At 37.4% G+C, this 16,034-nt stretch overlaps 1 pseudogene; it reads left to right on the top strand.

Annotated features, from left to right (window-relative positions):
• Nucleotides 1–9,354: 9,354 nt before the first annotated feature.
• On the top strand, nucleotides 9,355–16,026 carry LOC149052884 (uncharacterized; annotated as a pseudogene).
• The last annotated feature ends 8 nt before the right edge of the window (nucleotides 16,027–16,034 follow it).

Here is a 16,034-nt window from a genome sequence, read left to right as displayed (position 1 = left end):
GAACGACCTCCCTTCAGCCTCATTGCATGGGTGAGGCGCTTTCAAAACTGCTTCCACTTTCTCTGGTGACTTGTGGAGACCATGGCTGTCAATACCACGTTCACAGAGGGTACGTGCCTCCTCTGAAGAACTTACACTTTGTCTTACTTGCTCTTTACCCATGAGCCTGCAGATGGCGTGAAACCTCTTCTAGGTCGATAAGATGCTCTTCCTCATTCTTTCCAGTGATGATCATATCATCAAGGATACAGCTTCTTCCAGACGTTCCTTCTCACACTTGATCAATGGTGCACCTCCAGATAGCAAGTGCAGAAGTGATGCCAAACACTAGTTAGTTTTACTGAAACAGTCCCATATGGGTGTTGATAGTGCGGTATTTCTTCTTGCCCACCAGCAAGGTTTGCAAATATGTCTTTAGTGCGAGGAAGAGGGTACTTCTCTGCTTTTAGTTCTGGACTCACCGTGACCTTGTAATCACCGCAAAGTCTGATGGAACCATCTTTCTTGGTGACAGGCACAATTGGTGTGACCCATGGCTGCTAAAAAAATAATCCATTTAGCCACACCAAGTGATGCTGGTGACGCTGTAAATAAATCATATGTGGACACACAAACAAACAATTGTCTGAAAACTGATTGAAAACCAATGTCCGCTTATTTTGATATGTCCAATTAAAAAAATAATTAATTTAGCTTCACCAACAAATGGTAATGACGCTGCAAATAAATAATACGTGGATGGTGTTAAACAAGCAGCAACACAGGTATTTGTACCTGTACACTTTTTTAATTATGAAATGGGACATGATAATGAGGAGGAAACCAAATTCTTTCAATCAACATCAGAATATGGTGTTTCCAATGACTTAAATTTCACAGTATTCACGCTTGATGTGGATGAAACATATAAATTTCATTAAAGATATGGTTGCAAGGGGACTACAACACATTTCTACTGTAAAGCACATGATACTTCCGGATCCATTTGAAAGTGATACACTGTATTCACATTAAACACAAACAATAAATGGATTGATGGTACATTTTTTGGAATATTTGGAGAACTTACTATTCATTCCATATCATTTGGTGTAGATAATGGCATCTTTGGTGGTGGGTTTTATTCTCAGTTAATGATAAAAGAATATCTGGTAAATGTAGACATGCTATATATGATATTCAAAAAGAGGAGTGTTTAAAAATCCAATCATATGGATAAATTATTAAACAAAAACGCAATAAATGAAATAACATTATACAAATACTATCATAAGAAGCTTCGGTTGTTCAAAAAAGCCTACAAAAGGTTCAAGACACTTGACACTAAGATATGTTATGCAATTTGTCATTTTCTTGTTTAATAGTAGGTGGTACTATAGCTGGATGGGTAACTACGAATTCTATCGTAGTTGATTGGCATTATACCTGGTAGTGCTTTGATATTAAAGACGTACTGTGAAATGAAAGGTTTTAAAAAGAAGATCGCATTATGTCGATTTGCTTTTATTACCTATGTAAAGACGTTAATTAAATTTAGATTCTTTTTAAGAGGAGTGTCATTTGATAAGGAGAGCTATTTGGACCAATTTAAAACTGTAGATCATTTTATCATAGACATATGTTGATTGGTTGATGCTTTTGAGCAACAGTACGAGAAGTAGTGTACTTGTGGTTAATTATTTATTAAGTATTTTCTTGTGGTCATTACTAATCAGTTTCAATATATTGTTCCAGTAGCTGTGGTTATATTAAAGGGTTTTCTTTGATTTTAAAATTTTTATGTAATATATATTAATTTGCATATCAATTGATATCTCAATGAAATTGATATTAATCATCCGTTTTCTCTTACCATTGATCTGAGGTAATACATTGTTTATTTTTTCACACTGCTATGATCTTATTTTTGTTCTTTGTGGTTATTATTATGTCATACTAATAGCTTAGATTGAATATACATATATAATATATGTATATCATAATATACATGTATATCATATACATAATCACCATCTTGACCTCTATGATAACCACTATCATCTGGATATACTTGCCGATATTCCATGTATACCAATACATTAGTTAAAAATCAGAGATTTCGAGAATTATTATAAGATATGGATTCCAGTAAATGATAAATATTATATGAAAAGACCAGCACCAAATTACCACGCAATAATGACAAGACAGAATCACTGATATCTGGTGAATATATCTTAAAAGCCTCGAGTACTATACTAGTATCTCAACTAGTTAAACCACTTGGGGTAGTTGTGCAGTTTGTGTAATGGAACCATTTAAGCTAGTTATGCATTTTGTACCGTTGAACCATTTCAACTACCTCAACTGATTAAGAAAGATGATGCAATCTGTGCAGTTTAACTACCTTCCGTGATTTGACTATTTAACAAGTTGGAGCAATCAAAATAGTTTGACTATTTTAAATACTTCAAGAAACTTAGCTAGCTTACATGCCTCAGCTGCTTAATTGGTGAAACAAGCAGACAGAAATAAACTGCACAAACTGCAAAAGTTTTTTTAATTGGTGGAAGTAAATCACATGGTCAAAGAAGCCTAAGTAGTTCAATTGGACAAAAATGCATAATTAGCTTAATTGGCTTAACTGCACAATCTGAATAATCAAGGTGAAATGGTTCAAATGGTTTACAGTAAAAGGTCAACGTAGAGAGTTGCACAATCTATCTCAACCACTTGGAGCACTTTTAGTGGTCAAATTAGCTTCAATGAATGAATGGCACAAACTGCACAATTTAACTAAGTTTTAAGCAAATGAAGATCATCGCAGTATATACTCAACTTAAGCAGTTGAGAAATAAGGCCTGAAAAAAATTCAGGCCTGAACGGGAATCGAACCCATGACCTCTGCGATACCGGTGCAGCGCTCTAACCAACTGAGCTATCAAGCCAACTGGGAGCTGATCAATTGTGAGTTCGTTATATACCCGTAGATGGAGAAGGTGTGATAAGAATACATGAAAGTCATATATTTGTACTGCGGAAAATACATTTTAAGCAAATGAAGATCATCGCAGTATATACTCAACTTAAGCAGTTGAGAAATAAGGCCTGAAAAAAATTCAGGCCTGCACCGGTATCGCAGAGGTCATGGGTTCGATTCCCGTTCAGGCCTGAATTTTTTTCAGGCCTTATTTCTCAACTGCTTAAGTTGAGTATATACTGCGATGATCTTCATTTGCTTAAAATGTATTTTCCGCAGTACAAATATATGACTTTCATGTATTCTTAACTAAGTTTCTTGACGTATTTAAAATAGTCAAACTATTATAATTGATTTGACTAGTAAAATAATCAAACCAGTGGAGACATAATAATAATAATAATGACAATCTTTAATGAGGAAACTTTTTCACTAAAAAGTGGTTTACAAAAAGGACCTCGAAAATTAAAAATTAAAAATTTACAATGAATAAAAATGCTAAAAGATGCTACTAAAAACTAATGTATCTTATGTGTAATACAAAACTTAAATCAATGAATTAAAAATTTGACGCTTCAAAATATTTAGATTATCAGAGGCTCGTATAGTTTTGTCCAGCGAGTTAAAATCACTTACAGCATGATAGCCAGTTCTTTGTTTGCCCCAGTTTCTTTTAACGGATGGAATTTTGAGGTTTGCTTTATTTCTTGTGTTGTAACTATGCTGTTCTTGCTGAGTGACTAATGTTAGTTCGTGATGCGTGAGACCATTAAGACATTTATATACATGTACGCATCGGCGCTGGAAGTGCCTTTTTTCTAGTGTTAACCACTTCAGTGTAGTTAACGCATCAGACGCAGAGGAATACAGTGGTCGATCTAATATTATTTTAGCCGCCTTATTTTGAAGCACTTGTAAACTAGACATTAAAGTTACATTATGTTTGTCTCCCCAAACTAAATCAGCATACTCGAATAAGGGCATAACAAGGCTTTTATAAAAAAGGATGCGCGCCTTAAACGGTAACAAATGCTTAATGCGTCTAAGTAGGCCAAGCCTTTGATTAACTTTCCCTGCCATGTATTCGACATGATTTGTCCACGAAAAATCAGACGATATTAAGATTCCAAGATATTTAAAACAAGTAACATTGTTTATACAATGATCAAAGATTGAAACAGTTAGAGCTATTTTCCTCTGTAACTTCTTGTTACTGCCTATAAGCATGCATTTGGTTTTGTCCAGATTCAGTGTTAACTTATGTTCATTCAGCCATTTCGCCACAGCCAGGAGGTCTTGGTTGAGCTTTTCAGTCAGCTCCTGAGAGGAAGACCCATAGCAGTAGATCACCGTGTCATCTGCATAAAGTGATGCTTGACAGGCATCTAGAACGCTTGGCAAATCGTTAATGTAGATGACAAATAGCAGAGGACCCAGAATACTTCCCTGAGGGACCCCATGGGTAACTGGCAATTCATCAGACAACTCATTCCCACAACATGTGCGCTGTTTCCTGTCAGTAATGTAAGAGCAGAACCACTGAAGCGAGTTCTCACATGAACCAATTTTGGAGAGCTTGCGTAACAAAATCCGATGGTCCACAGTGTCGAAAGCCTTGGTTAAATCCAAAAACACGGCCCCACACAGTTTACCTTGTTCCATGTTCAATAAGACTTCATCAGCAAATGATGTCAAAGCAGATTCAGTAGAGAGCCCCTTCCTGAATCCAAACTGTTTCCATGTGAGAAGGTTGTTAATAACCAAGTGCTGGTACAGCTGGGAATGCAGGGCTTTCTCGAGAATTTTACTGAGTGTCGGTAAAATAGAGATAGGTCGATAGTTCGATGCATTTGACCGATCGCCTGATTTAAACAAGGCTGTAATTTTTGAGCATTTCCATAATTTAGGAAATTTACCAGTAAGAATCGATCGATTCAACAGCTTAGTGATGGAGGGAGTGATTGTATTAGCAGAGCTCTTGAGTAGTCTAGCACTAATTTTGTCCAAACCAATTGCTTTATTTGTCTTCAAAGAGGTAAGCTGCTGAAGCACAAACGATTCCTCTAGTTCAGTTAACTGGAACTGAGACAACGGTTGTTCTAAAACCAAGTTGCAATTCGACCAGGTAGTCGTTATTTTGTCAGCTAGGCGCTTGCCTATGGATGCAAAGAAGCTATTCAAAGCAACAGCAATGGATTTGGAAGTGGTGTGCTGAATGCCATCGGAAATGATGCACTGAACCTTTTCTGAGGATGAATTACGATTGCAAGCTTCGTTTACAGCTTTCCACATTTTGCCGTGATCTCCTCTGGCTTCCTCGATCATTTCGCAGTAATATTTCGACTTAGCAGATTTTACTAAGCGGTTTACTTTGTTCCTCAGTTTCCTGTAAGTGTTCCAGTGCTTTTCTGAGTTCGATTTACGTGCTTTACGATGATACCAGTCTCGATCTCTCATTGATTCGCTAATTTTGCTATTCATCCAAGGAATAGGTGTTCCCTTCACACGTCGTCGTTTGACAGGTGCATGATCGTCTGCAACTTCTGAAAACAGTTTGTTCCAAGTTAATAAAGCGTCATCGATATTGTTTTCATTGTCAACGACGTGCCAAGGAACGTTCCTAAGATCTTCGTTAAATGAATTCGCATCGAAATTCTTGTAAGAGCGCTACTCAAACATTCTTGGATGTGCTTTTGTGTGCACACCAGTCTTTAGAATGCAAAACACCAGGTAATGGTCGCTCAATGGAAACGGAACAACACCAGATTTAACAATGCGATGTCCATTATTGACAAAAATCAGGTCAATCAAGGTCCGTGAGGTGTCAGATATTCGAGTAGGCTCTTTTATCAGCTGTGTGAAGTCAAAAGCGCGCGAGAAGTTGAGAAGTAGTTGTTTGTCTTTCTTGGGCAATTTTGAATTAGGCATCATGTTTGCGTTTAGATCTCCTAAAATGACCACATCCGATTTTTCAAGATCAACAGCAGGCATACTATCTCGCAGAGACGAAATAAAAGTTCGGAGATCGGCATCTGGTGCTCTATAAGCGCAACATAATAACGTTGGCTTACATTTATCTCGAATTAACTCAATCCATAAACATTCCTGTCCACCAGTATTGATATCATTCCGCAAACGAAACGCCAAATCTTCTCTTACATACATAGCAACTCCGCCATATCCCTCTTTATTGCCAGTGCGATCTAACCTTATGCACACAAATCCAGGGAGTTTTATTTCAGCATCACTTGTTGAGGAATCCAGCCAAGTCTCGGACAGAGTTAGCACGTCAAAAGTTTTGTTGTTAATTCCCTCAAGACGCAGAGAGTCGGTTTTGTTTGCGAGACTTCGTATATTCAAGTGAGCAATCTTGGGACCTCTAGTGGACTTGATATCAGCAAATGTCTGGTAGCCGGGATTAATCTCAATGTCACCAGCAAGAGCAATAAGAGTCAAAGCAAAACAGGCACGATGAAAAAGCTTACAAAGCATAACACTCTTCAGTCGTCCATTAGACTCTTGCCTCCGGGTCGGTTCTTTTCGATGAAATGAAGCACCAGCAACTTCAGCCCTGCAATTCATCTGGGAAACAAAATACGTCTCTCTATCGTTAAGCAAAGTGTTCTCATATACATCTGAGAACCTGAAGAACTCCAAAGTGATGTAAATATAGAGAAACACACATAAATTTGCGGAGAGCTTGAAGCCGCGTCCGAACGCCATGATAAAAGTATCACCTTTTTGTTAAACTACACAGATTGCAGCATTGTTCTTAATTGGTGGAGGTAGTTGAAATAGTTCAAATGTATAAATGTTTCAACTGCACAAAATGCACAATCTAGCTTAAGTGGTTTAGCTATTTAAGATAGTAGTATGGCACTTAGGGTGTTTAACGCACATTCACCAGATATCAGTGATTCTGTGTTGTTATTGTTGCCCAGTAATTTTGCGCTGGCGTATTCTTATAATACTTACTGTTTCCTGGAATCCAACTGTCTTACTGAGTTTAACCATTTAACAGGTTGAATCATTTAAGCTGGTATGGCCATTTTAAAAACTTTATCAATTAAGATAGATTATTCAATTTTTGCAGTTTAACCAGTTCAACTAGTTTAACTAGACTGAGAAGCTTGTACTAGTATGTAACTGTGTCACTCAGAGTACTGTTGTGGTGTTTAAGTCACAATCACTATTATCTTCTAACAATGCCAAATGTCCTATTCATTCAACAACAGCTGCTGTTTTGACAACCTCTATTTGAGATGTAATATGACATTCATTTAAAGGAGGCTTGTTAAATTAGTGTTGTCATTCAGCTTAAGCAGAAGCTCAGAACAGATTGCTACGTGTGCACTCTGTAAGTCCAGGTTTCAATCACAAAATTAAGCATGTCACATACATAAAACTATTTCAATTCCACCGACCACAACAGTTTTCGCAGGAGTTTTTGTTTCAAATTTCGTATGTTTTGCGAACTTTCCGAGTCATGGTTGCCTCGTGGTTATTCCTAATTTATCTTTATTCATGTTGCGGTACTTGTCCAATGGTCGATGCTCAGATATGTAACTGGTGTGGCCATTCTGTTTGCAGGAAAACGGTGCCAGCAACTTCTATATGTGGAAGCAGCTAAGAAAGAGTTTCTGTCAAAATTTATTTGCGGTCAAAATGATGGAAGGCATAACAGCCAAGTGCTTGGGCTGTGAGAGAGATGTGCCCCTCAAGGATATTAGGCAGCACATTGTCCAAGACTGCCAGGAAATTACACAGCACTGTGGCTCATGCCCGGCAAAATTTTAATGGGAAGATGTGATGCAACACAATTAGTCCGCCCACAAGAGGAGATAAAGTGTTCCTGTGGCCAACAATTGCTCCTCAAAAGGGAACAAAAATATTTGAAAGCGGATTTCTATCATATTGCCCCCTGGGGTGTATTTCAACTTTGGAAAGGTCAAATAGTATTAAGCCTAGTTAACCTAATACCCAATAGAGGAAATATCAAAAATGAGAAGACGCTAGTGTTACTAATGTATAAAGGTAACAAAAATCTGGTCAAGCGATCAACCTTGAGCTTCCCTAAATAAATTTGAGCTCTACAAAAGATACTAAGGCTCTGACGGCTAGGGACTGGATTCATTACAATGCTTTGAATAAAAAATACACCAATCAAAATCATAACCTACACATACACATACTCCCTGGATGATGGTGCATAGTTAAAAGTGGATGCGGATTATCTTTATTTCAGTGCCTTTAGCAATTGGAAATTCACAAACCTAAAGCGATTTTTCACAAACACGATGGGGTGCAATGTACCTCAAAAGCATTGTACTGAAAGGACCCAAGGAATCGAATCGAATGTGGCTGCTGGTACGTTTGTGGGAAATCAGATGACACGTCTTGCTAAAAATACATTATGTACTCTCGACGAAACATTATGAACCCTCAAGCATCCAATATATTCCAGTATGTCAACATGTTTTTGAGTTAATCAAAGAGGATCTTAGTGAGGAAAACAGTGAACTCACTACCATTAAAACAGGTGAAACCACCGTGACTCTTCATCCCAAGCAATATGGCTACCAGTGGAATCATGGTGACGTTATCTAGTGATGGTAGCAATTTCAAATTTCTCAACAATAAGATGTCCAGTTACAAGATTCTTCTACCTTGCCCATTGGAATTGAATGGACAATGGGAAGTGGGATTGGGTGACATCAATCCACCCGACAAATACCTGGAAATGAGCATATTGAAAGACATGAACATTTTTTTAACACAGAACTGTTAGAAATTATATTGGAAACAATGTGGAAGTACCTAAAAACAATACAGCCATTTAGTGTCACTTGCGTGATCAAAGTATTTAGAGGTGCGTTTCTTGGAATTAAAAATTTCATGTTACATGTGAAGTAAAACAATATTAAACATTTAAATGTCATCATGGATGGAATAAGCTTTATGAAAGTGGTAATAAACAAGTACGAAGAACTTGTCGTGCAACATATAATGAATTACGATGAAGGTCCAAGAAATAACACCAGACTAAGAGAAAGTCAGACTGCGTCAACTACTAACAAGAAGACCATGGGAATTTTTTTACTTCATACTGGAAGGAGGCAGACTGGTCGTGGACAACAAAAAACTCTCCAAATTATGAGAACCAAGAACATCCTTCTATGTTCATGAGTTGGGGTAGAGACTTGGCTTTAAATATGGGATGGATGCACCATGATCTGAGAAGAACTTGTAGACTTGGATCAAATCTCAAAGCTAAAAACTACGCAGAAACGGATATGCCTCTGCAGCTCATGATCTGATATCCAGACCCATGCAAAGTGACAGACCTAATAGTTTTGACATATAAACCCTTCACTATTATTTTCAACTAATTGAAAATGAAGAACAAGTGTATCTCAGTGCTAAATGTAATTGGAGATTAAAACATATCAACAAAGCCTTCAATCACATGATGGAAAAAACTGTGCAGAGTTTTCTTGTGTACTTGGACTTGATAGTGAATGGCATCGTAGGAAATCAAGTCAACGATCTCTTGCAAGAGATCGCACCAACGATCACAAGAACAGGGGTCAATTATATCTAACCATTACACATTCAGTACTTACCAGCGTGAAGCAACATCATTCGTACCATTATAGTATAAGTGTCTGTTCATAAAGGGGAGTTGGTTAAGTTCGGAGGAGACACTATAGTGACCCTAAATTTCAAACGGCAATCATTAGAGGAGGTTGTTTGAAAAGATTCAAACCTAATGTTGGAGGACAAAAGAAGGAATAAAAGATGTCTTAAGGGACGTTTTGAGTGATACTTGGAAAGGAAGCGTTAGAGACTTAAAGAAAGCACCTCTTTGTAAGAGACCATATAATGCAATCAGTGTCATGATCAACAACTGAAAGGATTTTTTTCTATCAAGAATTAATAGTATGGGACCTGTGTATTCTAGAAAGGTGTCTAGTATGCGTGAAATGCAGACGTCAGCATACGAGCAAGGTAAAAAAAGGAGGACGAATCTTTCGAGAATTTGTGTCTGGATTCGAACCTAAAACTGTCAAGTGGTTGATGAAATGCACGAAAAGAAGTAAGAAAAAGTAAATAATGTCCTCGTATTTTCGAGTGGATGCCCAAGGGGATTTTCTGGATCTGAATTGAAGTTATTTTGATGTGGAATTGCAATTGAGTATGACTGATAATGATAACTTGGCGAGGACTGCTGATATTGCTGACACCATGATTGCACCCGTGAACAGTTTTGCTTATTCTATCTTCAAACAAATCAACATGAGATTCAATGGAATTCTAATCAGATAACAAACACCTACCATTAGAGTACGTATATGGAAACTCTATTGAACAATAACAGAAACGACGATGAAACGATCTTAGTTCCCCAATGATGGTATAATCACATCAATTTAGTAAGCCAATACACAGCTAGGAATACCAAAAATGATAATGCATAGTGCACAGCCCTATCCCAGCAATACAAAGATGCTTTAAAAGCACAGAAAGATAGCCACTTTCTTTTTGTAGCACAAAGAAGGCATAGGTCGAGGATGAAACCTCATTTGGAACCCTTTATGATAGTATAATGAATATAGGGAGGTATAATAAATATAAGGTGTAATGATGCATTATCATCATCTTTTCTTTTATTTTACTTATTTTCACAATACAAAAATTTATTTACAGTTTTAATAGCTAAAAGTTGTGGAGACCCAGGATGCCATTGGGCCTATGGGGGAGCCACCTCACTTACAATAATAAATCAAGTTAAGAAAAAAATTTAAGTAAAAACTCTTACATTTTTGTCTTAAAGCTAAGAAGGTTTGAGTGAGCCTCCTCACTTATAATAATAAATCAAGTAAAGAAAAAATCTAAATAAAAACTTTTGCAATTTTGTCTTAAAGCTAAGAAGGTTTGACGAACGAGTGACTGAAACAGGAAGAGAGTTGCACATTTTAGGACCTTGGTAGAGAATTGAAAATTGCTTAAGATTTGTATGGCACAAATGTGTTCGATAATTACTGGCTGTTCTGGTACCATAGTTGTGAATCTGGCTATTCGTTACAAAAATATTGAGAAGCAATGGGGGAAATAAGTTATTTCATAATAAAACATGAATGTGACGATTTTAAACATATTGACTTCGGAAATATCTAAAATTCCTAGTGAAGAATAAAGGAGCAGAAAAGGCGCGATAGCCTGAGTTGGTGATAGCCCGCACAGCTCGCTTTTGCAAATAATAAATTATATTTAAGTTAGATACATACATAGACGACACAATATACTGATGTATAATGATTTTATAAAATTGTTCTAAGGAGGCTTTAAACTGCTGTTTAAAAAGTAAAATCTAAAATCCAAGCTTTCGCCGATCACGGCTTCATCAGAGATGAGAAAATATTCCGGGCGCGCCATATATATGCAAAGAAAGTGTAGGGTGAGATGTGTAAAAGATGTGACTATGTATGAAAGTTATAGAAATAAAATGTGAATGGAACACTCCAATGGAAGGCTCCAATGACAGACCATCCCCGGACAAAGGACCTCTAAAAGCGCTAAAGAATGGAAGAAGATCTGCCTACAAAATAAAATTCCTCCCTTTGTCTTAAAAATGACCCTTGCGTCAAACACGGATCTGCGCTGATTCTAACACCTCATCAAGACCCACAAAGCAGGCCCCAATATTAAAATACGATCTATCCTATCCAACATCAATGGACCCACCCAACGCATTTCATGGCTTCTTTCCAACGCCCTTAAACCGATGCTATTAAACGTCCCAGCCAGAAAACGGTCAGCCAGCGATCTCACCACAAACAAAGCGTTACCATATCCATGCAGCCTTGATGTGGTATCCCTAAACACCACAATACCAATGCAAGAAGCCATTACCAACATTAATCTCTCCAAACAAGACGTCTCAGACCTCCTCCAAATCATGCTAAACAACATGTACTTCTCCTTTAGAGATCAAGTTTTTCGCCAAAGAGAAGGCTCACCCATGGGTTCTAGCATTTCAGGCATACTGGCCATCCTATTCATGGACAAACTAGAAACCAACGCCCTCTCATCGCAACTAATGATAAGCCCTTCCAAGAGATATGTTGACGACATTTATCGCCAAACAACTAATGAAGAAACAGCAGACCGCTTTCACCACATAATAAACAATGTGCACCCTAATTTGAAATTCGAAATTGAAAAACCAGAAACAACACCTAGTGGCCTGTCATTATTATTATTCGATTTCAAAGTTACCATATCTAAGGATGGCAACAGCTCTTTTGAATTCTACAAAAAACCAGCCAAAAACCCCTATTCATCCACTATCAATCATCTATTCCTACCAAATCCGAACTCAACTTCATTCGCAACAAATGAAAACACATCGAGGACAGATGCTCCTCAAATACATCTGCAACAAAACACATTCGACGACTTCCTTTGCCTAAACGGTTATCCAGAGAACAGTATAGAGCAAACAAAGCAGTCAAAAAACCCCCAACGAAACCCTCAACCTGCCAACACAGAGTGGTCATACCTTAAGATCCTGTACATTTCTGAACAACTCAACCACAAGATCACTAACATTTTCAGAAAAGAAAACATCCCGGTACGCATTGCCCACAAATCCTACATGCTCAGACAAGCCCTATCCTACACCCCCGAGGCGCGCAAATGCACCAGAGACAAATGCCTTATCTCTAATACTGGATTTTGTTTACGATGAAATGCAGTATACCAGCTCACGTGTAACAGCTGCGATCAACAATGCATTGGTAGCACGACACGCTTCATCCACGACCGCGTAAAAGAACATCTCGATGATGAAAACTCTTCTATGAAAATACATATCTATTCCTGCCAGAACAAAGACTATAAAGGCATTGATGTCAAGATTATCATGAGCGAAAACGACCCCGCTAATCTATGCCTTCATGAAGCATTTTACATTAGAAAGTGGAAGCCTACACTCAATTCACGGGAAGAATGTAGTGAATTCGCAGACCTTGTATTTTAGTATTTTATCTTATAGACCATTCTTTAGTGCTTTTAAAGGTCCTTTGTCTGAGGACGGTCTGTCATTGGAGCCTTGTGTTCCATTCACAGTTTATCTCTATAGCTTTCATACACAGTTACATCTTTTACACATTTCACCCTACACTTTCTTTGCATAGATATGGTGCGCACGGAATATTCTCTCATCCTTAATGATGGTGTTGATCGGCAAAAGCTTGGATTTTAGATTTTACTTTTTGAACAGCAGTTTAAGGCCTCATTAGAACAATTTTATAATTTTAAGTATGCTGCTGAAGGACAACATGAACAGATTATATAATGATTTTGTTATGTAAGAATTATATAAGGTTCAGTATACCTCTCTTTGCTATCCAAGTGTGTACTGAAAATGATACTTGTGTAACACAAAGTGTAAGGTTAATTGTACAAGTAATTTAACACATTTAGAAAGAAGCTCTGAACTGGAGATATTTAGTTTGATTTAATATTATATTATATTATATATGTAATATAATATTATATTTTCTAGCCCAAAGAAGTTAGTTGTCGCAAATATTTGGAAAATTGCATTGCATGAGATGTTGAATGTAGGATGGGATAACAAGGCAATATACACTAATGATATACCGATGTATAATGCTTTAGATGGTTAAGGATATACTTGACATACTTTTCCTCACCCTTGCGTGTAACGAAAATTATACTTGACCATACACAATGTGAAAGGAAGCAAATTTTTGTTTCCTGTTTCGGGCTGGTGGTTGTATTTAAGGTTTGAAATTGTTGATCTCAGTTCCTTGCAACTTAGTTGTTATTGCGGGGAAGAGACGACCACACATAAGCTCAACTCAACATCTTTTAATATTCACCTCGTGGTCTCGACATACATGCCATAATACTTTACTAGTGTCCAATCTCCTAACATCAGTGACCATTTTTTATTCATGATGTGTAATACTTTACACACTGTCATACATTACAAATTTAAGATATAAATTACTTAGAACACTGAGAAATAGTACAAATGAAGAGCCAGGAGGCTTAATAACTGCTTAGTTTTCAAGTCAGCTTCCAGTTTGCTTAAGTTGCTTAAATAAGACAAATGAAGGAGAACAGAACTATACTTAAAGAAAATAGTAACCATGATAAAGATAATGATAATAATGATAAAGTAGATATTAAGGCAAGTGTTCAGAGTGTTGCTCATAGAAATTGAAGGTTTTAAGTTATATTAAGTCTAGAAGGATTTGGTCATAAAGATTAGTTCCTGAATAGGCAATTGTTTGTTTTCCAGAGTTATTGCACACTTGAGGTTTACAGAAATTTTGCTGGGAATTATATCTGGTGTTGTATCCATGAATACTACCTGCATATTTAAAATGATTTTTGGAGGGATCCACTTAAGCAGGCCTTTGTGCTGTAGATGCAAAGCCTTTAAATCATTGTGTTGATACACATTTACTGTTAGAAAGTCTAGAATGTTAGGTAGATAGAGAGTGCTATCTGTTTGGTTATGAAATGTATCAATAACAGTGGGGCAAAACTCCCTTATGTTTGTTCTAAAGTGAGCAATCAATAATTGCTAAGAAGATACACATTTAAAATGCATCTTCTCCCATTCCTTGTTAACCAGTGTTAATTTGGCAGTGTGGCTGTCACTTGGGATTGAGATGGACAGAGTATTCTAGGGTTAATCAAAATTATTCTCTTGAGGGAAATGGTAAGTGAGTTCGCATCACTCTTGCATCCCCAGCATCTGAATAAGTCATGTAAAATACCATCTTTCTTTTGTTGTACTTTGAACCTCTCAGTACCTGGCTAGTTAATGGGTTGATAAAGGGTTATGTTAGGTGGGAAGACAATATTTAAAAGAAAATGGCAATTTTGCAAATCCTGAACAGTTTCCCTCTATCAGAACTCCTTATAAAGGTCTTTTAGTAAATTGTGATTGACATGAAATATTCTGATGGATGTCATCTTTTGGCTGGGTTGAGTGAAGAGTACTGATGGCAGTGGGGGCAGATGGTGTACCACTTGGCAAAGATGACACAGTCACTGCATATTTGGTTATATATCAGTTGTAGACCCAGATCAGCTTGCTAACAGCTTCCAGGATGGAATGTCGCAAAAACCGCCTGAAAGTTTCTTTTGGGGCATCCCTCCATCTTCTTCCTGGATGTTAGAGAAGATGTCCTGTGATGGTCAGAGGGAGGGATAAAAACCAAGATGCATCTTGAAGACAAGGTTGCAGTGAAGAAGCTTACTGAGGAGAGAGATTCCTTGAAAACTGCCCTAAAAATTGTCACGAAAGATTTAATGAATTTTTCCAACGATGGGCCAATATCCCTTCCGATCAGTCAAGTGATGAAAACAGGTCTGAGTGAAAAAATGTTTCTGGTAGCCAGAAGACAAAGAAACCAAAACCTCGAGATCCACCTCAACATGTCAACCATTGGAATTGTTTTGAGCCCCTGAGACGTGAGGATTCCATGAGAGATTCTACACCTGGTGATGCAGATAAGTCATTCACAACTCTCTTGCTGGGCAATTCTATGATAAAACAAATGCAGGAACGGAGGCTACGTAGGAAAGTTGGCCATCATGTGGTTGTTAAATCTTTCCCTGGCGCAGCCACCAATGATATGAAGCACTACCTAATGCCTACCATTGACAAGAGCCCTCAACAGATTATTCTCCATGTGGGAACAAACTACCGACATGACCATACTCCAACCGTGGTAGCTAAGAACATTGTAGACCTTGCCAGGAAAATCGAAGTGAAATCTAGCGCTCAAGTTATCTTATCGGAGTTGGTGTCAAGATAAGAAAATGTTCCAAACAATGCTGTGAAAGCTGTTAACAAGAGCCTGATGAAATACTGTAATCGAAATGACTGGAGAACGATTAAGCATCAAAGCATCGGCAGAAATTGTCTAAATAAGAGCGGACTACATCTCAATGAAAAAGGTAATAACATTCTTTTTAGTAATTTTGTGAATGCCTTAGATAATAGCTCCATGCACTGAATTCCTAT

Source organism: Pocillopora damicornis, chromosome 1, assembly GCF_964200805.1.
Source record: "Pocillopora damicornis chromosome 1, jaPocDami1.2, whole genome shotgun sequence".
Classification (NCBI taxonomy): domain Eukaryota; kingdom Metazoa; phylum Cnidaria; class Anthozoa; order Scleractinia; family Pocilloporidae; genus Pocillopora; species Pocillopora damicornis.
Note: the sequence above shows the minus strand (reverse complement) of the source record. Positions and strands in the feature narration are given on the sequence as shown.